We start from the raw sequence: 27,302 nt of genomic DNA, 5'->3' as shown, positions 1-27,302 counted from the left end.
CTTCTTTGAAGGAAGAAAATCAGTACCTTCATTACAGAATTTTCTCATCCTGACATCCAAGCTCCCATGGTCTCCTAAGTGATTCCAGTCCACAAAAACAGGGCTAGAAACCTCGCAGCACTTTATGCTACTTAGCAAAGTCCCAGGTTTTCAGCATATCAGCTCTGTCACCATTCCCAGCTCCCAGGCTGTATTTCTCCAGTTCCAAACACCAATTTGGGCCTGTTGCTCTTGTAATCTGGTTCCCACACCATTTCCCAGCTCTTACGCTGCTTGTAATCCGGTTGTACACTGATTTCCAGCTCTAACGCCGTGTGTCTCCTTTGCTCTGTGCTTCTGAGTTCTTATCACTTTGGGGTTCACCACGTGTTAGGTCTCATCTGGGGGTTGTGGGTGCAGGAGACAGAGATCACTCAGCCCCGAGGTTTGTGTGGCACAGAGAGGGTTTATTTCCCAGCCTACCCCTCATACAGAGCATTTGAAAGACCCGGTCTGCATATTCTCATTGGTCTGAACTCCACACCCCCTCGGCATCTGGCCGCTGAAATGCTTGCAGCTTCCTAAGAGATCTGACTGGGGGAAGCCCCTGGCAGTCAATCCCGGGGCTTGGCAGCAAGCTCATCTCTGACATTTGGAAGCACCAGCCAATGGGTGCCTTCTTTCTCTTCAGTTCTGTTAGGTCTCGGTTTGGTTTCAGTTATGTCATGTTGAGATTAAAGGCATAAAAAGGGTGCCATGTTTACAATAAAGGGATCTCCTTTGGATGCATGAGGGGGTCTGTGTCACTTTGTTCCCCACTGCTGCATCCAAATCTGCCTTTTGGGAGTGCTAATTCACTAAACAGTCACTATACACAAACAAGGCATGGGCTATAATTCTCAAAAAACTTAGAATTGTCTGAAGCTGTTTTGTTTTGTTTTGTTTGTTTGACAGAACACCTACTTTATGTGTGAGGTAGAGAGTTCTATCTTACAGACTGCCTTAAAATAAGAGATACTGGAACCCCACCAGATCAGATCAATCAAAGCACTCCTAATCTATTAGTAAGAATTAACAAGGTCTGAACTTACATTTTCTGTCTCAAGACTTTGTATGTACATCCATCCACACAATACCACTGTGATTAACTACACTGACACACAGGTTTGCATAAAGATTATTTTCCCAAATACATTGGAGTATGGTAGAGCAAAAGAAAACCTTGATTGCAGTGTCTAAAGACATTGCACGTGGTTAAACATTCCCTTTCTCTTCACAGCTTTAAATTAAAATTTACACCTTTATAAATAAAGGTACTATAAATAAAGGTCCTAGAGGTTCCCATGAACTCCACAGATCTTTGAGAGGTGTTTGAAGGCTAGGTCTATAGACACAAAAGTGCTTCATTAGCAGGTTTCAGCTGCAGAGTTTTCTGGCTATTTGCCACCTGTCACTTCTGTTTACAGTGTCTATAAAATCATTTTCATGCTGAAAATCACTAACAACTACCTTCCATATTTATTCATGGTTAAGCACTCATGCCAGCTCCTGTTGAAGTCAAGAGCAGGTTTCTGAAAATAGCACGAATAGGATTAAACCTAAAAGGTCAGCCACTGCTATCACTGAAATATTAATTTGCATGTTTTCTTAATTTTCAACCAAAATATGACCATGGCTTTTAATGTTGGGTTTTTGCAGATAGTATGCAGATGTAATAATCACAGAACTGAGGTCATTTGAGATTACAGAAAGGTTAAAAACTAGGCATGGGATGGTCACAATGAAAATTTTTAACTAACAAAAACTGGTTTGTCCTGCAGCCTTGAACTCATGTCCTTATACCCTTCTCAAAAGAAAACCTAATCACTGAAGATGCATCATCATCCCAAAAACATGTTGAAATTAGGCTCGTGATTCCCTCAGGGAGATAGGAGGTCATATTTTGCTGCAGCCAAAAGGTTATTAGAAAAAAGAATGAAAGCTGTTGGTGCTAGGTGGTGTTAGTTCTGGTTTGCATTTGTTCCAGTTAATTTCTTGGGTGTTGCTGTGAGCTGGAAAAGGGGCAGGGTTGAACACCAGAATAAAAGAGAAGTAGGAGAAGAGGAGAGGGGACAGAAAAGTAGGCTGTCAGGAGAGAATAGAAGTTGCCTAGCACCCAGCCAAAGGGGAAGGGGACAGGGATCAACCGAGGCTGTGAAAAGCAATCAAAAGCAGCATTGTGTTGGTGTGTGTGTATGTTCAGCTCTCAGGAGACAGAGATACACAGCCGGCTCAGTTGAATCCTTACTAAGAAGAAGGTTCTTGTTTGCTTTAATGACTTTGTCTCCAATTAATGGCAACTAAGAGTTTGTTTATTTCTAACACCTCTCTCCCAGCAGCTCAGAGCTGCATTGCACAGTGCTTGCTGTGCTCCAGAGAGCACAAAGCAGGCTGGCCTGGTGGCCCTGAATATTTCTGCAAAGCACTCTGCATTTCACACCTTTGCTGTGGCTCAGGGCAGAACTGCAGGCCTGCAGGCGCTTCCTGGCAGAGCTGTGGGAGGCACTGGCTCCTGCAGATGGGAGCTGCCAAGCTGTCAGTGCCTCAGGCTGGCCTGGGTTGCCCTGGCAGAAGTGCCGTGCCTGAAGGACGCTGCCCTGTGCTCCAGCCTGCCCAGCAGCCCGGCTCCCTGCGCCGCTGCCCAGAGTGCTGCACACACTGCTGCCCTTTGCCAGGAGTCACAGGGCAGCCGGCAGAAGAGTAGGAATCCTCAGCCAGGCCAGCGGCCCTGGGCTGCCCTGGCCTTCCTCTGCTCCTGGGCAGACTCCAGACGGCCAATGCCTCCAGTCTGGGCTGTGCCCAGCACGGCTACGCTTCCCCTCGGGAGCAGCCAGCTGCCACCTGGGCTCTGAGAGCGGAGGATTCGCCCGCTGCCAGGAAGAGGCACCCAGGGCCCGGCTGCTGCCTCCTGCAGCTCCAAGGGCCTCCTTCCAGCCTGCCTCTGCCCGGGCTCAGGCTGCTCCGGGCTCTGCCAGGCCTCTGCTGGGGCTGCACCCCGGCCAAGGCCGGGCCCGCTCTCACCTCACAGCCGCTGCCAGCTCTGCACCAGAGGAGACCTTTCAGAGCCCCCGCTCTGATCCTTCTGCTTTCTCACTTGAGCAAGGCTCTCCTTCCGCCAAAGAGATTGCACTTAGGGATACAAATCCAAGTGGCAGGAACTCGAATGCTCCTGAGTCACAGCAGAGAGCCTGTATCCTCATAGAGTATTTGGGCTGCCCCATTCTTCCACTGTTTTTTAATGCAAATGCCATTGCCCTTTCTACCTCAAATAGAGGTACCACAGAGGACCAAAACCAGACAAGTGGGTCATATTCCAAAAGCAGCATAGTCTGGAGAGGATAAATGAAGATGAGCATCCCCCAATTTGACACCATACCAAAGACACTGTAGGGGTGACTTCCACCTTTAAGAAACAACAGACGATTTACAAGGAAATCATGAGCTTATTCACAGAGTAAGAAGGAAGGAAGGAAATTACAAGGAGAATTTTGGTTTGAAATGTTTTATTAATTTCAAATCCTACTCTGCACACCTATTACAAAATCATACCCTAACCCTAACCCCTTAAGACTATTGTAACCCTAACACTAAACCTAAAACTAAACCTAGTCATAACAGTAACTCTAACCGTAACCGCAGTACTAAACCTAGTCCTAAGCCTAACCCTAAGCCTAAGCCTAAGCCTAAACCTAAGCCTAAGCCTAAACCTAAGCCTAAACTTACACCTAAATCTAAGCCTAAATCTAAGCCTAAACCTAAGCCTAAGCCTAAACCTAAGCCTAAACTAAGCCTAAATCTAAGCCTAAGCCTAAGCCTAAACCTAAGCCTAAGCCTAAACCTTATCCTAACCTACATTCCTGCTCTAAGGTGGTTGATAACTAAGTGGTGCTGTCCTGTCTCCTTCCTCTTCCTCACTGCAACAAGCAGTGGCACCAGGCTGGATGCAGGCTCAGCAGATGTTATAAATGGATGCTGCACAAAGGAAAAAAGAAAATCAAGGGAAGTCAAATGAACCATGACTTTCCAAACTCAGTGCTTCACAGGATTCACAGGGCTCCTAGAAAGATCCAGAAAGATGGACCATCTGCACCTCAATCATCATGTGCAAGACCTTGCCATCACAGGCAAACCTGGCCCAGAATCCCACTCATCCTTTTATCAAGGTGTTTTCATCTTGCTGGGATTTTTGCACTGAGAGTGCTCTAGAAATGCTGCTTTCAGTCCTTGGAGTTTCTTCTTTTCAGGAAACTCCAAAGCCTCACATTGGTCCCTCTCTTTGAACAACAGGCACTGGGCTGATTCCCACAGGGAGACAGAGTAGTGTCTACCTTTCCATGCCCTGCCCTGCCCCTCCTGTGCTGGATGCACCTTCCTTCCCAGCAGGGACAGCCCAGTGGTACTGGCTGCTGCACTTCCCTCTCTGCCACACAACCTGGCAGTAACCCTGGGGCAGTTCCTGTCTGCTTGAGTGTGCCAGGCAGCAGATGGGGCTGGGACAAGTCCCTCTCAGCTCTCCCTGTTTGCGTGCCAGAAACCTCCAAGGGTGGGGTGGGGGCACAAACCAGGGCCCCTCAGAGGCTGACAGTGAGCCCCCCACAGCCCCTCCTGCCCACAGCCAAATCTCTGACCACTCAGCCAGCCTGGCTTCCTTGGGTTCCTGCACCACCTTTTCATGTCTCTGTACCCTGCATTGCTCTACTTCAATTCTTTTGCCATTGGATAAAATGGAGCACACCACCAAATTGCAAAACAGGGCAGCAGAAACAGTCAGAGGACAGAGTACCTGTCCTCTCAGGAAATGTGGAGACAGGTGGAGTTATTCAGTTGTGTGAAAAACAGACCCCAGAGAGCCACTTATTGCCACTTTCCAAAAGTTCAGATTGGCTTTGAAGAAATTGGGGGACACCTTTTTGAATGGGACAAGTTACAATAGGATGTGGGTGAAAAATTTTAAACACACAGGGGATCAAGTCAGAGTAGGTGGAAGGAAGAAATTGTTTCCTCATGGCATGGTGCCACCCTGGCATGGGTCCCCAAGAGCTTGTAGGTGACCTGTCCCTGGAACCATTCCACGTCAGGTGGAAAATGGCTCTGAGCAATCTGATCTCTTTAAAGACGTCCCTGCTCATTGCAGGACACTTGCACCTGATGACCTTTACAGGGCCCTGCCAGCCCAGCCCAGTCTAGGACTCCTCACCCTTTTCATTTGAAGAGCACCAAGAGTGGAGGTGAGGAGGAAGGGGGCTCATCTGATGCCTTGGACTTCCATGGAGGAGGAGCCCATCCCTCACACCCTGTTTTACCTGCAGCCCCTCTGCATTTTACCTGCAGGAGCTCCTTGGCAGACCAGCGCCGCTCCTCGTCTGTCTGCAGGCAGCAGCTCAGGAAGTCACGCAGCCAAGCCGAGAGGAGCTTGGGATGCAGCAGCTGTGGGGTCCCTATTGAGGCTATCATGAATTTAGCCTGGAGAAAAAGGAAACACCTGCTGCTTTCCCCATCTGTAACTGCTCTCCCACATCCCACTGTTTAAATCCTGTTCTTCAGTGGTAGTTTCTGCCCTGGCAGAGACCCAGAGATGACTTTCCTTCACCTACAAAAAACCCAAACCCCGATGCAGCCACAGCTTTTCCAACATCCCTCAGATCTTGCCATGGCTGCTGGTTTCATTGACCTACTCAGTGGGAACGACATCAACAAAAGCACGTTTGCTTCTCTGAGGATTCACACCAGCTTGACAGGCTTTTTGGAAGAGGGACTTTACTATACTAATTCCAAGGATTAGTATATGAAAGGCATCACTGCAGTGCTTGTTGGTCCCTTAAGCACAGCTGCCATAGAACAAAACCCATCAAGCTTTTTCTCCTGTTCTTGAAACAATGGTAATTGGAAGGAAAGAAAAGAAATTCATCAGTTAATCCCCAGGTAAGGCAACTAACACCTACAATCTCATATTCCACACAGACACATTAAGATGCCTGCAGAAATGTGTTGGGATGAAAATGCCTGCTTGGGCACACAGGAAACACCTGCAGCTCTGTCTCTCAGCAGTCTGAAAATTTCAGCTTCCCTTATGCAGCAAAAGAAAAGTTTTCATGGTCAGAAGAAGGAGAGGTGCCATCCCTATGGTCACTCTCTGCTCCTTTGGCTACTCAAGTCAATGCATTAATGGTAGGCCCATCCCAGAAAGTGCCAGGATACACTGGGAGGTTTTGGCAGGCTCTCCACATCACCAGGTGCTGGCTTGGTGACATGGAGAATGTGGCTTGAACTGTGAGAGAAACATGGTCACTGAGTGTTTCAGCAGCACTGCACAAGAAGCAGAAGAGACACTGTGGTCTCTACACCCTCCTGCCCAGGTTTCAGGCAAGCTTCCCAGCAAGAAGAAACTGCACAGGGGATGCAGTCCCTCTCTGAAAACCACAGTTTTAGAAACTCTGTTTGGTTTGGGTTTTCTTCCTTCATTTCTGGAAGGATAAGAGTAGTTCTAAGATGCTTGTTTCCTGTTACTGGGGCCATCTACACAGACAAGACAACTGGATCCACTTATAACCCAAAGGCAAGTGTTGCCTGAGAATGGAGTTTGTTTGCATGTGGTAAGGCTTGAGTTCCCCCACTGATGCAACCAAAACTACAGCAGATGCTGGTGTGTTGCAGGGACATTTTCAGGAAGGCACTGTGCTGGAAGTAGTCCTAGCAGATGGCAATGGGATTTTGTCCAATGGCACACAGAACATGGGACAGGTGAGAAAGACAGCGGGATCAGTGAGGATTTGCTCCTTACCGAGGCAGGACTCTGGTTCCAGTAAGGAGGTTCTTGTTCCACCATTTCAATTCCCACAATTCCAAAAGACCATATGTCCACTTTGGGGCCATATGGTTGACCTGTCACCACTTCAGGTGCCATCCACCAAGCAGTCCCTGCTAACACGCTCCGTGTATTCTTCTCAGGGGTGAGCTGAGTAGAGAGGCCAAAATCGGCTGAGGAGAAAGCAAAATAACTGTTTTTATTTTAATTCTGTGCAATTTGGAAACCAAGCAAAAGAATTCCCCAGTAGAAGTTTGAGAATGTGCTGTTGACTCTGCTGGACAACTGTCCCTGCTCTGTGTTCTCAGGACTTTAGCCAAGGAAATATGGCATTGTGACTTAAAAAATTCCCACAGTTTTTTACACTGCCTCCAGCAGTGGCTTTTGTTCTTTGGAAGCTTTAGACCTGTAGCTCCCTCCCCCTGGAAGGGACACACAGAGAAACACCACTCTTGGCTGCTTGTTCCTTGTCATGCCTCTGTACACATTGCAGCCATGTCACCAGCTCACAGCGGGTGTCCCTGCACTGTCACCAGCACCATTTCTGGGGAGCTGGCAGTCACTCCAAGCAGCCCCACACCCACATCCCTGGAATGTTGCACCTGACCAAGAATACACTGACCCAGCTTGACAGAGCCGTCGGTTCTGAGAAGGATGTTGCTGCTCTTCACATCTCGGTGGATCACATGGTTGGAGTGAAGAAAATCCAGTCCTTGCAGGCACTGAGAGAGGAAACAGAAACAACATGGCAAAAACTAAGTGATGTGATTTCATCACATAAGAAAGGGCACAAAGAATCAAAAAGATTCCCTCTTCGAGGGAATGGGGAGGAATGGAGAACATAGTGACACTGAGAGGAAGAGCTTGCTGCTGCAACACTTGCAGAGCAGAACCTTTCTAAGAAAAGGCATGTCAGCTTTTGAAAGAGCAACAGCACCTGCTGTTGTAGACTGTCCCCTGCAAACCAGCCAGGATGACTGCTGCTGCAGGGGATGTGCTCAGAAGCAAACAGTGCTTTGGCTGCACTCCTATCCTTTTTAGCTGAGGACTGAGAGAAACAAGTCTCTCTCTTTTCCTTTGCTGTTCCTTTCAAATCCTGCCACCAGCACCTTTGCTTTTACAGGCAAGGAATGCAGTGAAGACAGGCAAAAGTTTAGAAAGCAAGATGGAGAAGAGCAAATACAAGAGGCAGAGTGAGAACACAACAGCAGGAGATAAGAGTACAAGAACTGAGTTCAGTGAGTGCAGGGGCACTGGCAGCCATTTCACTTGAGATGCTTCTACTTGCCCACAGCATAGCAGCAACACAGAAACAAAGCTTGGCACATAAAACCTCTCCTGTTCTGAGCCCCTGTTTCCCAGACAATCCTGCCCAAGCCCTCGGCAGCACAGATGGGATTGCTGACCTCCCGACTGATGGCTGCAATCTCCTCTTCAGACAGGTAGCTCTTGCTGATGACATCGCTCAGGGTGCCTCTGTCCATGTGCTCCATAACCAGCCAGAGTTCCTCACCCAGAAGGTAGCTGAAAGAAGGAAACAAGGGCGTGGAGATAAACATGTATGGCTTCGTTGATATTTTCCTTCCAGGTTTCTTGTTTCCAAGTGCCTTTCTGATGAGGACAGAATCAAAGGAACAGAACTTCCCTCTAGGCTGTGCATTGTTTGCAGTCTGTGCAGTCTCAAGGAGAAAGGCACAGCTGTGAAAAAGGAGATGGCTTAGATGGCCTGCAAGCGAAAAGTGCAGTTTAAAAAAAAACTGTGGAAGCAGTGAATTTGAGGGCATTGACTCAGAAAGATACAGCTGATCCAGGTTTTGAATATTTTTGAATAATTTTCAAACTATGTGTGTCTGGGAAGACTCATGCAAACATGATGCCATCTCTTCTCATCCACTGCACATGAGTAGAGAAATATTAATAAGTAATAATTAACGGCTCTACTTTCTGACACTGACCAAAGTGAGTTTTTAACCTCTCGTGTTTGTTGTGTGTAAATGCACATTCATGGAATAAGACCATGACCTCTCACATGTCTAAAGAATTCACAACACCATCCCCTCCCTTTCTATCATCATTTCAGGGTACATGGGATAGAAGAGGAAAAGGAATGAAATGTGACCATGGCAGTGAGTTAATGGGGGGAGTTCTGGGGCACTGATGTGCAAGGAACTCCAGATGAAATCAGCACCTTGGCCAAGAGTCCTCATCAAGCATGAAATGCATCTCCTGGGGTATCTGTGGCCTTAGTTTCCCCAGGAAAAGGAGAATATCTTGGTACTCTGAAATTCCAGCTGCTGCCTGTATATTTAGACTGGTAGAAGTCCAATTCCAAATAAAATGGAATATAGCTGTCTCTTTTAAGAGGCACTTTCTCAAGCAAGGAGAAACATCCCTCCCAATAAAAAGAAAAATTCCTGATGAACAAACATCCATCTTTTTCCATGTGGACTGTAAAGCACCAAAGTATGTCAGTGGACATCCTCCATGTGCACAGGTTTGAAGAGAGATCTCTGCCCCCTGAGGCAGACCCACGTGGTGGTTGCACGCAGCATCCTTGCCTCACACCAGCCAAGCCTCAAACCAGGAGAAATTAGTTCCAAGTGAAGAAAGAACTGCTTGGGCTGATGACTCTCAGGGATGACAACAGCCAGAGGCAAGAGGGGATGATGGCACAGCATGGCCCACGTGGTGATGGGTCCTGGGCTCTCCAGAGTCATGACAGGGTTCCTCTGGCCCTCATACCCCACTCTGCAGGGACAGCAACTCCAGCTCCTTCCTGAGATCACTCCCACCAGGGGCCAAAGCCACCCCCAGCTGTGCCGGTGTCCCCAGAGCAGGACCAGCCCCAGGAGGAGGCAGGTCCCTCTGTCCAGGGCACCAGCCCCAGACCCTCTGCTCCCACCCACGGCGGGCGCTGCTCACCTGGGCGGCCCCGGCGGGCCCTAAAGAGAAAGGCCCCAGACCCTGAGGAGTCTCCCCACCCCTGCCAGAGGCCCCCCTGCCAGTAGCACCAGCAAGGCTCCTTCAGCCCCTTATTTTAGAGAAAAGAAATTGTTGTTGTTTCCCCCACAGAGTCTCTGGGCTCTGCTTCCTCAGCCTTCCCCTTGTGCCCCACCACGGGTGGCACCCATGTCCTGTGGGGCACAGCCGTAGGCCCAGGGCCATGGGTGCAGCACATTTTCCCACAGGAAATCCAAGGCTCCAGTCTCTCTGCATCACATCTTGTTGTTGTGATGTGTTTTCATTTTCTTTATTTGGTATATTTTATTGCTTGATTTGTGGTTTTTTTATTCCGTGTTTTTCTCCCCGCCTTTGGAGTAGCACAGGTTCCCCATTTTGTATCTTATGTTGCTAAATTTAGACTCACTCCCTCATTGTTATTCAGCTTGGTTAACTGTCTTCTTGTTTGTTGCAGGCCACTCCCTGCCAAATCCTCAATCCCTCTTGTCCCTACTCTTTTTCCCCCAACACCTTCCCTGCTCCTTCCCTCCTCAGATGCCAATCCTTCCCTAAGCCTGCCTTTTTCTCCAGAACCTTCCTTGTCAGTTCTCTATCTTTTGAAACCCCATTGGTTTACTTAAGCCTTTCCCCTCCCTTCAGATCCTCTATTGGTTTACAGATTGTATTTGCCCACCTTGTGTTCCACCCTCAGTTCTCTCCATTGGTTAACAATTGTATTCTCCCCCAAGACCATCCCTGTTTATGTTATTGCCTGCCCTTGGGTCAGGGTCTTGGGACCTTGGACTTGGGGAGTTTACCATCAAATAAAACTACGCCTGTTCCGACTCCAGGACTCGTGCTGCTTTGTTCATCTGTGCCAAACCTCTGCTGGCAGCTGGAATTCTGCAGCGTCTGCCAGGGGGATCTGTCACACCCCTGTTTTCTCTGTCGCTGGGCCGGGGACACATAGCCTCTACACCGCAACATCTTGTCCCTCAAGAGAGTCAACAGACCCTCCCAGTTTGAGATCAGCAGCAGCCTTGAATTGGGGCATCCAAATCTTTGAAAAATCCCAACCTTTTCCTCCAGCCGAGCTTCCAGCTGTCCCTCACTTGGTCAGTTCCCATGAGGTGTCCCACAACAGCACAGGGAGGCCCACAAGACCCTGCTGGCAGCCTGGCTGCCCTGATTCAGACACATTTTCCTTTCTTCCCACAGTTCGGCAGCTTGAACAATGGGAAGGGGCCCTTGTTTGGTCAGCAGTGAAGTGTGCGACTGTACCTTGCTGGCACAGTGCCCTTCCCAGGCTTCAGGATTCAGGTGGGGAAGACAACTCAGCACAGGCAGGAGGAGAAAAGTTGAGCTGCACCCCTGGGGCACCATTTGTGTATTTGCAAATTCCCTTTCTTCAGGTGCCTACATGCTGTCCTTGTCACCTCAGGGGTGACAGCTGCCAGCATGGAGGCCTGGCCTTGTCATTGTGCAGATGGAAGAACTGCTGCCAAAACAAAAGGCAGAGAGAATTCCTTCCTGGGTTTGGAGCCCCCTGGACAGGACCCATTCTACTGAGCAAGCAAGGCTGAACAGCCCCACAGCCCTAAACACAGCTGCAAAGTGTCCTTGTGCCCATCACCCTCGATCCAGCAGGGCTGCAGAGAGGACAAACTCTGAGCTTTAAACCAAAAGGGACAAAACCTTGTACAGGGCCTGACCTGGAAGGCCTGGATGTGATGGCCTCTCCCAGGGAGAGAGACCAGAGGCCCTGTGAGTAGAGACCAGGACTGTTCCCAGGAAGCCATGGCAAGGTGTCAGGAGCAGGCATTAGAGACAAGGCCAGGGAGATGTGATGCAGGTGGCTGAGGAAGAGCATCATGGAAATGTAGAAATTGAAACTAGGAAACAGGATTTCCTTTGTTCTCTGACAACATGGGCCTGCACGGATGGAAGGCCTGCTGTGTCATCACAGTGTTAGAAATGAACTTTTACATACACTTAAATGGAGAGACAAAGAAGTGGAGGCAAAAGAAATCTGTTTATTAGTAACAATTCACCTGAGTTGCAGGTATGCCTTCTTTCCCTCAAGAGCCAAACACACACACCCTCCAAAAAAGGACTACATTTTATCCCCTTTCTTGGCCAGGGGCAATCCCTGTCCCCTTTCCCATTGCCTGGGTACTTGGGAATTTCTATTCTCTCCTCACCACCTACTTTTCTGTCCGCATTCCTCTGATCCTACTTCCTTTTTGGTCAGGTCTTTAACCTGGCTGCTTTCCCAGCTCACAGCAACACCCAACAAATTAACGGGAGCAAATCCAACCCAGAAGTAACAACACACAGAACCAACAACTTTCATTGTTTTACCTAATAACCTTTTGGGTTCAGCAAAATATTACCTCATCGCTGACAACAGGGTAGAGGACTCTGATGTCACCAAGCTGTGGATGGTGACATCAGGCATTGCTGGATTGTGACCTCACCTTCTCTCCCTGCTTATCTTGGGGTTCCAAGGAGTTTCAATGCCTTTTGTGCTGTCACAAGGGTTGGAGGCTGGTGTCAGAGAGCAGTGGGCTGTGACATCACAGGGGGATGCATTGTGACATTGTGCCCCTCAATTCCAAGGAATACTTTTGAAAACTACCTCCCAAAGTGAATCTTTCTCCAAGCAGATGGACTGGCAAAACCCCTCATGTGATAAGACAGATTTGTACTCTCACAAATTTGTTTTTCCTCCTAAGACCTCTGAAAACCTCTATTTTTTTGGATTTTCTTTCTTCTTTAGAATCTGTGAGCAGAAGACAGGAATATTTTTGCCGGTTGGAAAAATGCCATAGTAATGTGCTGTTGATTAGGCATGCTCTTGTCCTTACCACAAAAAAAAGACACTGAACAAACTGAAGCACCAGGGATTTTGTGAGAGCAGATGGGAGAGACAAAATCTGTTTCATTCTTTAAGTTGTCTGGAATAATTCTGCAAGTTTGCAAAGTGCACAGAGATGCAGTCACTACAATGAGGCCATTACTCTCATCTGGCATCCCTAAGCCTTTGCCTCAGTTTTCAGACAGTTCCTAAGTGAGGGATACATGCAAGATTTGTCTAATTAGTAAAGGCAAAGAGTCACTTAGAGTTTGATGTGTGGGGATCTCTGCCATCCCAGAAGGCATGCTGAGACCAATTTCTTTGGTTTCATTCCCTCACAGAAAAAAAAAAAAAAAAAAAAAAAAAAAAAAAGATGAGGCTCTTTCTGTGCCACGCTGTGGCAACTCTGCCCTGTCAGCCTTTGCCTTGAGCCCTTTGGTTCTTTTCCCTGAGCGTTGATCCCCATCCTCAGCCAAGGGCCCCTGGAGCCCTTTCCAGGGCTGCAGGAAAAGCTCCCTCAGCCATGACCACGGAAGAGCTTCTGGAAGAGTTTATCGTCTCTTGCTGTCTCTTAGTCAGAACTGGTATGGATCAACTTGAAGTTGTAGAGGAACAAATTTTCAGGGACTATTCCTCTTCAAATTTGTTTTGTTCTAACCCAGAAGGAAGAAAAAGAGGAGGTTCTCAGGTGGTGCTAAGTTATGCTTGCAATTAGTGTAATAGTAGTCATTAAGTTGGGGGAAGCAACAAGAGCAGTGCAGCGAGCATTTAACAAAATACAAGTTAGGACCGAGCCCAAAAGATCCCGGAGTTGATGCAGTTTCACACCTTGGTTTTGCCCAGGAAGTTTGTCTTGTTTGCTGTTTCTAGGAACACCTCTACTTCCCTGCTGAAGATCAGCAGAACCAGTCTGGGAGCAGGACAGCTGCCAGCAGTTTTAAATTGAGATGTGATGATCGTTTTTCACTTAGGCTCTGTCACCTTTGGCTTAGATACAAGAGGCTTTCCTTCCTTTTCATAATGGGTATGTAGTGGGCCAAATTTTCTCTTTCCTTTTTATAGAAATCCTCCTAGAGTTGAGATGGAGCTGGGCGAGAGCCAATGAAATTTTGAATTGCCACCATAGTTGCTTCTATTGACAATTTACTAATGGTGCTGCCTTGTCTGCATTCTCATCACAAGTGACATGTTGAGAGACCAAATATGAGTTAAAGAACTATATTTTATTTTTTTAATGCAAAAAAAAACCCCAAACAAGTGGTGTAGGAAAACTCCTATGGATGTCTAATTTTTCTCAACATAAACTTCTACGTATTTGAAATCATGTTAACCTTCCCAGCTTTGCCTTGGGAGGTTTTAGAAGTATTATGATCTGCCTACATTTTTCAGATTTCATAATAAGGAACTAAAGAATCCTAAGAGAAAACAAAAAATGTCCCATGAGGAATGGTTCCCTTCACCTTCCCCAACTCCTTTTTGCCTGCAATGCTGTCACCTCAGCAGCAGTGCCATCGCGGCAGTGAGTCTGAGAGGTGGCAGCTCTCTGGCCCACACGGTGCTGCTGGCAGAGCCGGCTGCTGCCTACTCAAGGCTCAGGCGGGCCCCTGAGCTGCCGAGCTGCACGGCCAGAGCCATCTCGATGCTGCAGTGCAGGCCAGCCGCGCCGCTCAGCCGGAAGCTGCAGGACTTGCCGGAGGGCAGCGCCGTGAGCTGGCAGTGGCGCGACTGCGGCAGAAGCGGCCAGGCCGCCAGCACCAACATCTGCACCCAGCGGGTGACTTTCTGCAGGTCCAAGTAGGAGCCCGTGCAGAGGGTGTCCAGCAGGTACCACTCCTGATCCGTGGGCAGCTGGCCACCAGCGGCGTGCAGGAAGCACGTGTGCCCCAGCAGCTGCTCCCCGGAGCACAGGCACTCCAGCGCCACACTGATGCGCCTGGCTGGCGGCCACTTGCTGCTCTTCGGGCTGAAGGAGTGGCCGGGGGGCGGCCGCAGGATGACCAGCGTGCGGTAGGTGCTGCTGCTGTCCTGGACGCTGCAGGCTGCAGGGCTGGTGTCCGTCCCGGCAGCTGGGTGCAGCTCCGGCATGAAGCTCCTCCGGGAGAGCACTCGGCACACACCGAGGAGCTCGTCCACCAGCTCCTGCAGCACCTTCGTGCTGGGTAGGCCCTGCTGCAGAATCACAGAACAGCTGGGCTTGGCAGTGACCTTTAGGGACTACCCAGTGTGATCCCACAGCAATGAGCAGGGACATTCCAATGAGATCGGGTTGCTCACAGCCCCCTCCAGCCTTATCCCAGATGTGCCCATTGGTGATGGCTTGGGCACAGCCAAAATGCTGCCACTGCTGTCTGCCCCCTTGTCCTTGTCATGCTCACTCACCTTCTCCTTGCTTCTGAACATCAACCTCACAATATTCGTCTTGCTGATGGATTCCTCCTGGGTGCTGTGTCTGGCAGAGCCACACTTCCATCTCATGACCAGCCAGAAGGCCAGAGGGAGCAGAGGCAACCACAGCAGCTGCCATAGACAAAGGAAAAAGCTTTCCATGATGGAATTGTTGCCATCAATCTCCTGCAGGAGCCGAATCATTTCCTGCAGCAGATACTCCTCGCGCTCTTGCATCCTTTGAGCTCCATTCTTTTCAATTGCTGGATTCCCCTTCTGCCCAGCTATGGTCAGCCAAGGCAGCCACAGCAGCTGTCGTACAGAAAGGAGCAGATTTTCCATGATGGAATTGTTGCCATCCACCTCCTGCAGGAGTCGAGTCATCTCCTGATGAAGAAATTCCTCGCGCTCCCGCATCCGCCTGACCGCGTCCTTATCGATTTTCATGTCCGCTTTCAACCCACTGGGGGTGAATAACAGGGCCAGGATGAAGGCCAGTGTTGGAGACATGGCCTGGTGGGAGAAAGGGGGCTCAGCATGTCTGGCTGGGAGGGACCAGGGGGCTGGTGACACCTGCAATGTCCCCAGAGCCTCTCTGGGCACCTGCCACATTGAGAGCCCCAAGATCCACCTCCCTCTGCCCTGGGGACAGTGCCCTGCCCTGAGGGTCCCAGCTCTCACTCTGGCTTTAAATCCCCAGGGCATCTTTCCCAGCTCCCATCCAGCCCAGCATTTTCCCTGCATGTGCACTCACTGGCTGCCAGAATCCAACTGCCCAGAGCTGCTCCTGACACAGAGGTCAGCGTGACCTCTCCTCTGTGATGTCACAGCCAGCAGAACCATGTCACTCAGCTGCCAAGCTGGCCGTGCCCCTGCTCACAGCTCCCACTGTGACCCAAGCCCTGGCATGTCCCAGCCCCCAGAGCCACACTGCCAGGCCACGAGCCCCAGCCTTGGTCCCCACTGCCGGCCTCAGTGGCTCCTGGCCATCCTCATCCTGAGTGCAAAGCCAGCCCCAGGAGCCCCCCAGGGCGCTCTGGATCCAGGCTGAGACACCCTCAAGCCATCAGTGAAAGGGACATGGATGGGGACTGCAGCTGGATCTTCCAGTGCTCACCACCCCTGACTGTGCTCCACGTGAACCCAAACCTCAGCAGCTGCACCTTGAGCAAATTGACCCTTCTTGCCCATCCTGGAACGTGGTGTTCCCACATCATACACGAGCCCTTTGCAGGGAGTGACTAGCTCCCAGCTGATGTGCTACTGTGGCCTTACTTTCTGTTTCCCAGCAATGAACTTAATGGATCCACTCATGAGAATCCAAGCACATCATTTGCTTCTCAGGAGCTATTAAGGAAAAAACCTCCACTCATTACTAGTTTTTGCACTGAGAAGGAGGTGCTGACAAGCATAAGGCACAGAGAGAGTCCTGATATAAGAATTTCTGAGCCATAGGGTTCCACACGTTGCTGTTCCCAGCTGTTTTGCTCATTTTTTTTAGCCATTTCTGGATGGGGGTTGCTGCTGACAGGGTAGGAAAATTTGGAGAAACGAGGGTGCAGCAGACAACCAAAACCAAGAGGGAAGACACTTAGAAATACAGAGCACAAGAGAAGAACTTGGAGATGGCTCAATAGAAAATTCCAGCAGCAGTGCCTGGAGCCCAGAGCTGCTCACTGCCACCACAGGGGCTCCTCAGTGCCTTGCTGGTTTGTGTCTGATCCCTGCTGGGCTCCCTCTGCCCCTCCAGCAGACGCAGCCCTGCCTGCAAAGGGCTCCGTGCTCTGGTGTTCTCAGCTTGCTGCAGGCTACATTCTTAGCAGCACTGAAAGAAGAGGTGAAACAAAGAGCCCTTTTCTGTGCTGCCTGCAGCTCGGAGTGCCCGGAGCCCGGGCCCGTGAAGAGCTGCTCCTGGCGCTGGCTGTGCTCAGCCCGCTGTGCCAAGTGAAATAAATGGGCAGGAGATCTTTCTCCTTTTTTAATGCCTTTATTAAGAAGAATCAGCTCAGGTGGGGAGAAATCGACGGGTTGCGCCCACACTGCCGTTGCTCCCAGGCGTGGCACGGAGAAGGAGGATGATGCAGCTTTGTCCACTGGTCTGCAGACAGAGCTGGGGACTCTGTCCTCACGGGAGAGTTGTGGAGTCCTTACTTGTTTGTTTAACACTCCGGGATGTCTTCTTAATCAGTATCTTTTCAGGTTAGGGTGAGAAGCAAAAAGGTTCAAGCAGGTATGGGACTATGCTCCCATTCTTAGACGTTACTTAAGTCACTTTTTGGCTTGTGATTTTAGGGGTTCTTCTTGTAAAAACTGTAAAACTGTAAAAAAGCCAGGGTGCAATGCGTTTCTCATTTGCACGTTGGCTTTGGTGTCACTGGCCATTCTCTTTACCCTGGAGGGTTTCTCTTGGTGTCTTCTTGGCAAGCAGCCAGCATCAGGGAAACAATAGTTAATTACCGGCCATTAACGGGTGATTAAAGACTTTTTCTTTGCCAGCACACCCAAAGAAGTCTGACCTGGTTTGACTTGGTTTTTTTTTAACTCTGAAACTTAAAAAAAATACAACTTTCTATTCATAACACCAAGCAGCCGCGGCCATGGAGACACAGGTGGGAGCTCTGCCCAAGGCCGGCAGCGGCCAGGCCCGGCTCGCAGCTGCGAGGACGCCGGCAGCCTGTGCCTGAGCCGAGGCCGTGGCGGGGGGTTTGCGGGCAGGGCTTTTGCGATCCGGTCGGAATGTGCCGCCTCCCGTGTGGGCCCGGCTGCGGCAGAGGCAGCGGGAGCGCGGTGGGGCCGGCAGCGGCAGGCAGAGGCCGCGGAGAGCAGCAGCCCGGCCGGGCCCGCTGCGGACCGGCAGGGAGCTCCCGGGCAGCCCTCGGCCGTGTCTGTGCCCGCCGGGCAGGAGCCGCGGCAGGAGCCGGCCATAGCGGCAGCTCGCCGTGCCCGGGGCCGCGGCCGCAGCTCTCCCCGCCCGGCCGCAGCAGCAGCCGCTCGCCTCCGAGGCTCCGGCGCTTCCCGAAGAGGACGGGCCCGGCCCCCGGGACGCGCTGGAGCCCCGCAGCGAGAGGAGCCGCCGGCGCCGCAAACGGCAGCGCGGATGGCGCAGCCTGAGGAGGAGCAGATGAGGCTCTTGCTGGGCCACGCTGTGGCAGCTCTGCCCTCTCGCCTGCGCCTTGAGCCCTTTGCTGCTTTTCCCTGAGCCCTGATCCCCGTCCTTGGCCAAGGCCCCCGGAGCCCTTTCCTGGTCTCCAGGGAAAGCTCCCTCAGTCACAGAATCACAGAATCACTGGGCTGGAAGACACTTGCAAGATCATGGAGTCCAACCCATGCCCTAACAGCTCAACTAAACCACGGCACCTGGTGCCACATCCAGTCTTGTCTTAAACACTTGCAGGGATGGTGACTCCACCAGCTGCCTGGAGGGGTCTGTCCCAGGAAGAACCAAGATAGCACTGGGGCCTTCTACTCCCTGGTGCTTGGAGCTCTGGAAGTTTGTCTTTCTGCTTAGGGAAAGGCCATGGAGAAGTACTGGGAAAACTACTCACTAATAGAATAGGCTATAGAGCTACAAATATATGTGCAAAGAATACAGAAAACATAGAAAAGAAAAATTACAAAACCCAAACAGCATCAGCGAGGTCTTGGGCATGAACACATAGATTCAGATGGTCTTCTCAGCCCTATTTCGGTGTATTTATAAGAACCAAAGGAATCCTGCTGGAGCCTGTGGGGAGATGGGTTTGAGAGGTACAAGTTCATTCAATTTTTTCTCCTTGGGGCAGCTCCTGTTGCTAACATCAGCTGAGCCTGTCTCCAGTCTGATGCCTCTGATGGTTGCAGGCAGAAGACAATGACACTTCCAGGGACATGACTTTCTCCAGTGCTAGCTGTGAGTCAGAATAAAAACTCCAGAAATCACAACACCACTGGAAAATTCCCTATTTTTCATTCTGTAAAAAAGCTCTGTATCCACTTCTGAATTGTCAGTTATTTGTTAAGGATGGGAAGTTCTCGTTTATTATTTTTTAATGTGGTGTGGAATTGGGTAAGCATCTCCTTCCTTCACAAACTCCAGCCCAAGTTGCCTTTGAAATATGGCCCACTGGCAGTTTTTGCACAGCCATGGTACTTCTGGATGAGAAAGCAAGGGCAATGGTATTTGCAGCCAAAAGCCAACAAAGCCTGGGACAGCCAAAGCATCCTGTGGAGATCCAGGCCTCCAGCTGTTACTAGAAATCAGCAGAGTTCCAGCCAAATGGTTCTGTGTCACTAAGTGCAATCTCTTTGCCTGGATCAGAGCCTTGCTCAACAGAAAAAGCAGAAAGATCAACAAGGATGCTCCCAAAGGCCCATGACATTGTTTTTACTTTGCTCATCTTGTTTCAGTTTGCAATAAACATTGTGCTGATGACAGGGGGGAAAAAAAAAGAAAAGAGGTTTATGACAGGTCCATGACATTCCACAAGAGGAATCACTGGTGTGCATTTCATAGACCTGTCTCAATCCTATTAAAGTATTGTAGCCCTGATTTAAAACAGACAGGTGTGAAACAACCTTTGAGAGACAGAAGCTAAAATGGCTTGTGGGTTTTTTTTAAGAATGCAGAAAATTACCCAAAGGGTGTTGTTTTGTGACATTTTAAAATACACTACATAAAAATTACCAACTGCAATAAATTAAGAGTTAAAAAAGAAGTACTTTGGTGTATGAATAATTAGAAACACAAAATTATGGAGATGAGAATGCATGTTTTCATAAAAACAATGAAATTACAGACAAAAAAACACAGGACTGTTGACTTTTACCTCTCCTCCTGTGGTATCGCTGAGTGCTCTAACCACATCTCCAAAAGACCTAGAAACAAAACAGAGGCAGAGAAAGGAGAAGCTGTTTAGCTCTTGGAGTGAAAGCCAGCCCACACAGCAGATGTCTCCTGTAAATGCCCAAAACCTGCAGGATGCAGGAGGGCTCTGCCAGAAGGCAGATGATGCATTTTCCTCTCAAGTGCACGGGCACTGGGCCTGTTCCTGAAGCACTGGGGTTCACTGCCTCAGCTCCTAAAGGGAGGTTGTTCTTTCATCTTGGGTTTCAGTTTCTAAACTGTGTGGTTCCTCTCCTGACCACAGAGTATTTCCTTCCGCAAACCATCTGGAAGAAATGTTCCTGAGAACTGTTACCTGACAGCTTTCATAGCGAGTAGGTTGCTCTTTCAGGCAAGCAAGATTCTTCTTTCTTAATTAGTGTGTCGGTATGATTTTCAGACATACAAAAATGCTAAAGAAATTAATACAGAGCTGTCCCACACTTGAGAGACAAGGAGATCTTCCAGGTTCTGTTCCTTGTTGCAGGCAAGACCTCGGCAGCATGGAGATCTCTCTGACAAAGCCTTCTGAGCACACTCCCAAATTCTGAGCAGCACTGGGAGATGGGACAATCTATCCCCAGGGTGTGAACATATTTCCATCTGGCCTGACTTCATGCTGGATAGACATTCCACCAGAAAAACTCCTGGCCCATGGCTGTGCAGAAGTAACTGCAGTTGGACTCACCCGCTGCCAATGTGTTCCAGTTCTGTGTATTTCATTACGGGATTTTCCACATTCACCATTCTCCCTGAGGGAAACAAAATGCAAGATGCTCACTTTAAAGCAGAGATGCCAGCTTCCAGGAGATACAGAAGGCAGCCCCACTGTCTGGGGCTCTGAGTCCTTTGTGGTCAGCTGGGTAACAATAATAATGACCACAATAGCAAAAAACACCAAACCAAACCAAACTGAAAAAATCACTAAAAATAAGCAAAATAAAACAACAACAAACCTTCCCCCACCCCCCGCCAAAAAAAAAAAAAATCCTCAACCAAAAAACAAAACTTCAAAACCAGTGAATTTGTGTGAGGTTTATTTGCTCTGATGGCTAGTTGGAAGTCAGGAGTCTACGGAGAATCTAGGAAGCTAAAGATTCTGTTCTGTTTGGCCACTGGCACACAGGACTTGTCCAGATGATTTGCTAGCTCACAGACTTCATCTGGTTCAAGAACAATCGCTGCTTCAGCCTTCAGCAGAGAGGGAAGCTCAGGCAAAGCCAAGTCAGTCCAAGCTGCCCTCAGAGGCAGCAGGAACACCCAGAGCGCTCTCTCGCTGCCTCGGAGCACAGCACTTCCTCTGGGGAGTCCTGAATGTCCCCAGTGGGACACCAAAGTCAGGAGGAGCATTTGGTACAGCTCTGCTGACACCTGCACAGAGTGCACTGTCCCTCAGACAAGAAATACACCAGACATACCCACAATCTCCAGGTACCCCTTCTCAATCTCTGGTTTTGGAGCAGCCATGCTGCTGTCAGAACTGGTGATGAACGAACCGTTGGAACTTGACTTCCAAGATTCAACAGTATATCTTCCTCCAGGTAATGCTGCTGCAGCAGCAGGTTTAATGCCAGAGCCCATGATGTGCTGAACCTGTCGCACTTCTGGTGGGGACAGTTCCTGTGCCTCACACCAACCTTGGGGCCCTTCATTGCCCATTGTTTGCTGGAAGTCTTTGCAGGCTGCCAGGTGAGATGTCGACACTTGCACCTCAAGTCAAAGAGAACAAAGCAGTCAGAGACTACAGCTTGGCCCTGTCAGCCAAGAGTCATTGACTGTGAAGAAAGGGAAAGAACTGATTTTCAAGGGACACAGATAGGGATTCAATCCTCCATCTGGGTCACCATGTTCCACTGTAAAGAAACAGGGAGAGCAGGAACAGGCCAGCAGGAATCAATTTGGATGACTGCTGGCCAAAAGGCCAAAGGACAAGTCCCACTGTCCAGGGCAGCAGCTGAGATTCAGCACAGCAGGAAATGTCCTTCAGAGTGACTGTGATCCACACTAGAGCAGGATGGCACTCAGAGGCACGGCCCCACTCCCTGCTGCTCTGCAGTGGCGTCATGGTTTGGCCAGGAAGTGTGTTTCTGGAAAAGTTGTGGTCAAACTAATCAGTGGCCAGATTTGAAATTTGCACCTGTGGTGGCCACTGAGGATTTGGATACGCCTCTGAGAACACACAGGGGTTCAAAGCAGAAGATTCCCAGAGAACTTCCTTATTTGGATCTGGCGGTGAGTGGAGTCTGACCTCTCGCCTGCCCAGCTGCGTCTGGGTGGGGCAGGGGGAGGCCATGTGGCCTGTGGGGAGGGAGGGTGGAGGAGCCCTGCAAGGTGCAGGGGTGGAGGAGATCTGGGATGTTGGGCAGCCCCCTCAGAAGAGAGTGATAGAGACTGTGCTGGCAGCACAGACGGCCAGAAGTGGGGGATGTGGCGAGACAAGGTGCCCGGGAGCTGTGGGAGTTCTGGGCAGACAGAAGCGAAGATTTTAACCCCTTGGTAGAATAATGGAAACCTTACAAATACTGATCCTCCTGAATCAGAATGAGGAGAGAGAGATGATGGACTGACGAAATGGGCAAGTGTGAGGAAATTTGGAAGAGGTGAGAAGAATCCTAAGTGGGAAGAGATAATGGAGTGGCCTTGAGCTGGACTCTTTCTTGTATGACCATAGACAGACCCATGTTTTTTCCTGTGACCCAGAGACTGTATTTAGGGGGAGGCAATACCTTGGAGTCAAGAGTGAAGCAGTGGCGTGAACAGAGACGGCCGAGAAGGGTGTGGGATGCCCTCTGTCTCCGTGGAGAGGAAGATCTCTGTTCACGAGGCTCCTCGGCCCGGGGGGTGAAATTTGGGGGGGGATTGGTGTCCTGAAGTTGAGAGACTGCTGCTTTTTTGGAACTGGGTGGGGCATCCTTAAATGGGGAACCCTAAAAGCAGTCCTGGCCCACGTGCAGTGGTGAGAGCACTGGACATGGCGGGGGAGAAACCACGAGGGCAGATGTTCTCTGAACAGTGCCACAAGTGACACGGAAACACAAGAGGTTTCAATTGTGTTTCTGGGGGAAGCCTATGGTGCAAGGGGGGACTCCTCTCTCCCTGATGGATTTGAGGGTTGATTATTTGAGGGGTGATGATGGACTGAAAGTTGATTATGTGAGAGATGATGACAGGGTGGAAATCTGTGGTGTTCTTTCATTCTGTGGAGAAAATGGAGGGGGGAGGATAACAGAGCGACCACTCCCAGGAGAGACTCTGAATTTGTCATCCTTCTCAGATCGGTGAAAGAATGCTGTCATCCGATATTGTTCAATTTGTGTGCTGGGGGTGTTTTGCCTGTTAAATAAACAGGTTCTTTCCACTTCTCTCCAAGGAATCCTTCCTGTACCAGTAGGATCATTGCAGTGAGCTGGGCCCCGGCATATGCTGATCGCACACTGCTAGATGCTCTAGGGCAGCAGACAGAGGAAGGGGAGCAGGGAGATAAATCAGCAGCTATCCCAGTCACTCAGGCTGCAGCCAACACCCCAGGCTCGAAGCCAGCAGTTAAACCACACAATAAGCCTCAACCAATGGCTGCTGCTACTAGCACTAGAACTGGAAAGTGCACAGACAAGGCTGATCGACCAGTGGATGATGATGATGAGGATGGTGATGATGATGATGCAGGAGAAGGACCCTCAACACTTCCTGACATAAAATCAGGCGCAAGATCAGAAGCCAATATTGAGTCCTTTTCCCTGAAGGACCTTTGTGGCCTAAGGAAGGATTACACCCAACGATCTGATGAATCCATAATTAGCTGGTTAGGCCATTTTTGAGATGCTGCAGGCGAGGCTACAATTCTGGATGGCACTGAAGCGAGGCATTTGGGATCCCTGTCACAGGATCCTGTCATTAACCAAGGAATGATGAGGGCGGCTAACCCTCACAGCCTCTGGGCACATTTCTTGGACAGTGTAGCACAAAGATACCTGTGTGCAGATGATCTCTGTAAGTAGCAAACCCAGTGGAAGACCATAGAACAAGGGATCCAACACCTGAGAGAAAGACAGTGGCAGAGATTGTCTTCTCAGATGACATATCAACTAGGAATCCAGACCTGGTAGGTACCATGTACATCTGTGATGTGGCGAAAACTTGTACGACTTGGGCCACACAAATATGTTTCTGCTTTAGCAGTAATGAAGTGGGATGACAGGGATGAGACTGTGCTTGATATGGCAAAGAAGCTCTGAGCATATGCAGATGCTGTACAGGGTCCAACACATGCCAGAATCGCAGCAGTGGAAACACATCTGCAGAAATTAGAGGGCAAGATAGAGAAGAATAGTAAGAAACTCAGGGAGGAGATTAAGGAAGACCTTCTCCAAATCTGGGCAGTACAGATCAGAGGTTCTGGTATACAGATGTTCCCTAGATGAGGGAGGGAGAGAAGGTACACCCCATGAGCTGAGCTGTGGTTCTTCCTGCGTGATTGTGGAGAAAACATGAGGAGATGGGATGCAAAATCTACTGCTGCTCTGGCCCAACAGGTGTGTGAATTGAAGGAAGGCAAGACTCCAAGAGGAAGTTCCACCAAAAGGAAAGCAGCTCCAGTTGCCCATAGCTGAACTGCCAGGTATGATGATGATGACATGTCCAATCCCCTTGAAGGAACCTCCAAGATATATGCCCAAGGAAAGAAGGATAACCAGGCTTAAAGGGGCCCTCCTCTAGCCAGGTAGGGGCTAGAGAAAAACGTGATTTTTGGACTGTATGGATTCCATTGGCCTGGCACATCTGAACCACAAGAATATAAAGCTTTGGTTGACACTAGTGCGCAGTGCACGTTAATCCCATCAAGACATGTGGGGATAGAATCTGTCTCCATTTCTGGCGTGACAGGGGAATCACAGGATTTTACTTTGGTGGAAGCTGATGTGAGCCTGACTGGAAATGACTGGTAGAATGTGACTATTGTGACTGGCCCAGAGGCCCCATGTATGTTGGGCATAGATTACCTGCAAAGTGGGTATTTCAAAGACCCAAATGGACTCGGGGGCATTCAGGATAGTGGCTGTAGTGACACAGGGCATCCAGCAATTGAACCCCCTGCCTTGACTGTCTGAGAATCCATCTGCAATAGGACTTCTGAAGGGAAAAGAGCAACAGGTACCAAGCGCCACTTCAACAGTGTATCACCGACAGTACAGAACCACTCGAGGTGCTGTGGTTCCCATCCATAAAATGATTCGAGAGCTGGAGAGCCAAGGGGTGGTCAGCAAAACCCACTCGCCCTTCAACAGCCCCATCTGGCCTGTGCGTAAATCTGAAGGAGGATGGAGACTGACGGTGGACTACTGTGCATTGAATGAAGTGACTCCACCACTGAACACTGCCGTGCCAGACATGTTAGAGCTGCAGTACGAGCTTGAGCCCAAGGCAGCGAAGTGGTATGCCACTATCGATATTGCCAATGCATTTTTCTCCATTCCTCTGGCAGCAGAATGCAGGCCTCAGTTTGCCTTCACATGGAGGGGAGTGCAGTACACCTGGAAGCGACTGCCCCAGGGGTGGAAGCACAGGCCTACCATCTGCCATGGACTGATCCAGACTGCACTAAAAAAGAGTGAGGCTCCAGAACACCTACAGTATACTGATGGCATCATTGTGTGAGGGAACACAGCCGCAGAAGTGTTTGAGAAAGGAGAGAAAATCATCCAAATGCTTCTGGAAGCTGGTTTTACCACCAAAAGATCAAATTTAAGGGACCAGCTTGTGAGATTCAGTTCCTAGGCGTAAAATGGCAAGGCGGATGGTGTCAGATTCCTATGGATGTCATCAACAAGATCACAGCTATGTCTCCACCAACCAAGAAGAGGGAAACACAAGCTTTCCTAGGTGTCATGGGCTTTTGGAGAATGCACATTCCTGAGTACAGTCAGATCGTGAGCCCTCTTTACCTGGTAACCTGCAAGAAGAATGACTTCCACTGGGGCCCTGAGCAGCAACAAGCTTTTGCCCAGATTAAGCAGGAGAACGCTCATGTGGTAGTCCTTGGCCCAGTCTTGGCCCAGTCTTGGCCCAGGACAGGACGGGATGAGAAGAACATATTCTATTCTGCAGCTGGGAACCGTGGCTTGTTCTGGAGCCTTTGGCAGAAGGTGCTTGGGGAGACTCGGGCTTGACCACTAGGATTTTGGAGTTGAAGCAAGGTTTGAAGCAAACTACACCCCAATAGAGAAAGAAATCTTGGCTGCCTATGAAAGAGTCCAGGCCACCTCAGAGGTGATTGGTACCGAAGCACAACTCCTCCTGGCACCCCAACTACCGGTGCTGGGGTGGATGTTCAAAGGCAAGGTTATATCCACCCACCATGCCACCGGTGCTACATGGAGCAAGTGGATTGTTCTTATCACACAGTGCGCCCAAATTGGTAAACTGAATCATGCTGGAAGTAAGTACAAATTGGCCCAAAGGTGAAAATTTTGGTGTCACAGATGAAGAAAAAGAACCAGTGACACGGCCTTAAGAAGCTGCACCATACAACCAACTGCCAGCAGAGGAAACACACTATGCTCTTTTCACTGACGGTTCCTGTCGCGTCGTAGGAATGAATCAGAAGTGGAAAGCAGCTGTATGGAGCCCCACACCACAGGCCGCAGAGGCCACTAAAGGAGAAGGTCGATCAAGCCAACTTGCTGAACTTAAAGCTGTTCAACTGGCCCTGGACATTGCAGAAACAGAGAAGTGGCCAAAGCTCTATCTTCTACAGTGATTCATGGATGGTAGCCAATGCTCCATGAGGATGGCTGGAGAGGTGGAAGGAGGCTAACTGGCAGCATAGAGGAAAACCAGTTTGGGCTGCTGAAGAGTGGAAAGACATTGCTACCAGGGTAGGGAGGCTACCTGTGAAAGTTCATCAGGTAGATGCCCATTGCTGGGGTCACTTGTCAGTTGTCTCTGCCCCAGCACGGGAAAAGGTGGTTCTGGGCAGGCCGTGCTCTCGAAGAAGGAGTCTGGACTCTTGCTTTTGGTCTTCAGTTGAGTTTATTGTTCCTTATCTACAAAGTTTTTCTGTCTGTCCAGCTGAGGTCTGATCAGCAAGACAGCCAAGGGCACTCTCTCCCGCCCACAGGGCGGTTGTCTCTTTTATAGTAAAAACTTTGTATAAGATATTTACCTTTAATTTCCAATACTTTTCGCCCTTGTTGGCAAGTGCACTTTCCCTATTAAGCAATCCACACATGCCAACATCATCCTGAACATAGATGCCAAGGAGAAGAAAGAAGAAGGACAGGGCACGCCCAAATTCCTCCATCTTGGGACTCCCGACCCATGTACAGAATTCCAAACCCCCTGTACAACATATAAAACCCCCCTGTACAGTGCATTATAATTCAAGTTTTATCAAGTGAATATCATCCCCTCACCATTCAGGCCCGAAATTCTCTCAT

The 27,302-nt window shown here is 49.6% G+C and overlaps 1 protein-coding gene and 1 long non-coding RNA gene across 2 annotated transcripts in view; one reads left to right on the top strand and one right to left on the bottom strand.

The window, feature by feature from the left end:
* LOC135290638 (serine/threonine-protein kinase PAK 1-like) overlaps positions 1-27,302 on the top strand; it is a 172,553-nt gene that overhangs the window by 136,223 nt on the left and 9,028 nt on the right. The window lies entirely within an intron of this gene.
* On the bottom strand, positions 3,876-6,991 carry LOC135291280 (uncharacterized). Its single transcript, XR_010354081.1, has 3 exons — positions 6,800-6,991; positions 5,344-5,481; positions 3,876-3,990 (listed from the first exon to the last, which is right to left on the bottom strand). It is a non-coding gene; the product is annotated as an uncharacterized LOC135291280 (long non-coding RNA).

The sequence above is a fragment of the Passer domesticus genome, chromosome Z (assembly GCF_036417665.1).
Source record: "Passer domesticus isolate bPasDom1 chromosome Z, bPasDom1.hap1, whole genome shotgun sequence".
Taxonomy (NCBI): Eukaryota; Metazoa; Chordata; class Aves; order Passeriformes; family Passeridae; genus Passer; species Passer domesticus.
The sequence above is the reverse complement of the archived record's forward strand: the minus strand, read 5'-3'. Positions and strand labels throughout refer to the sequence as shown.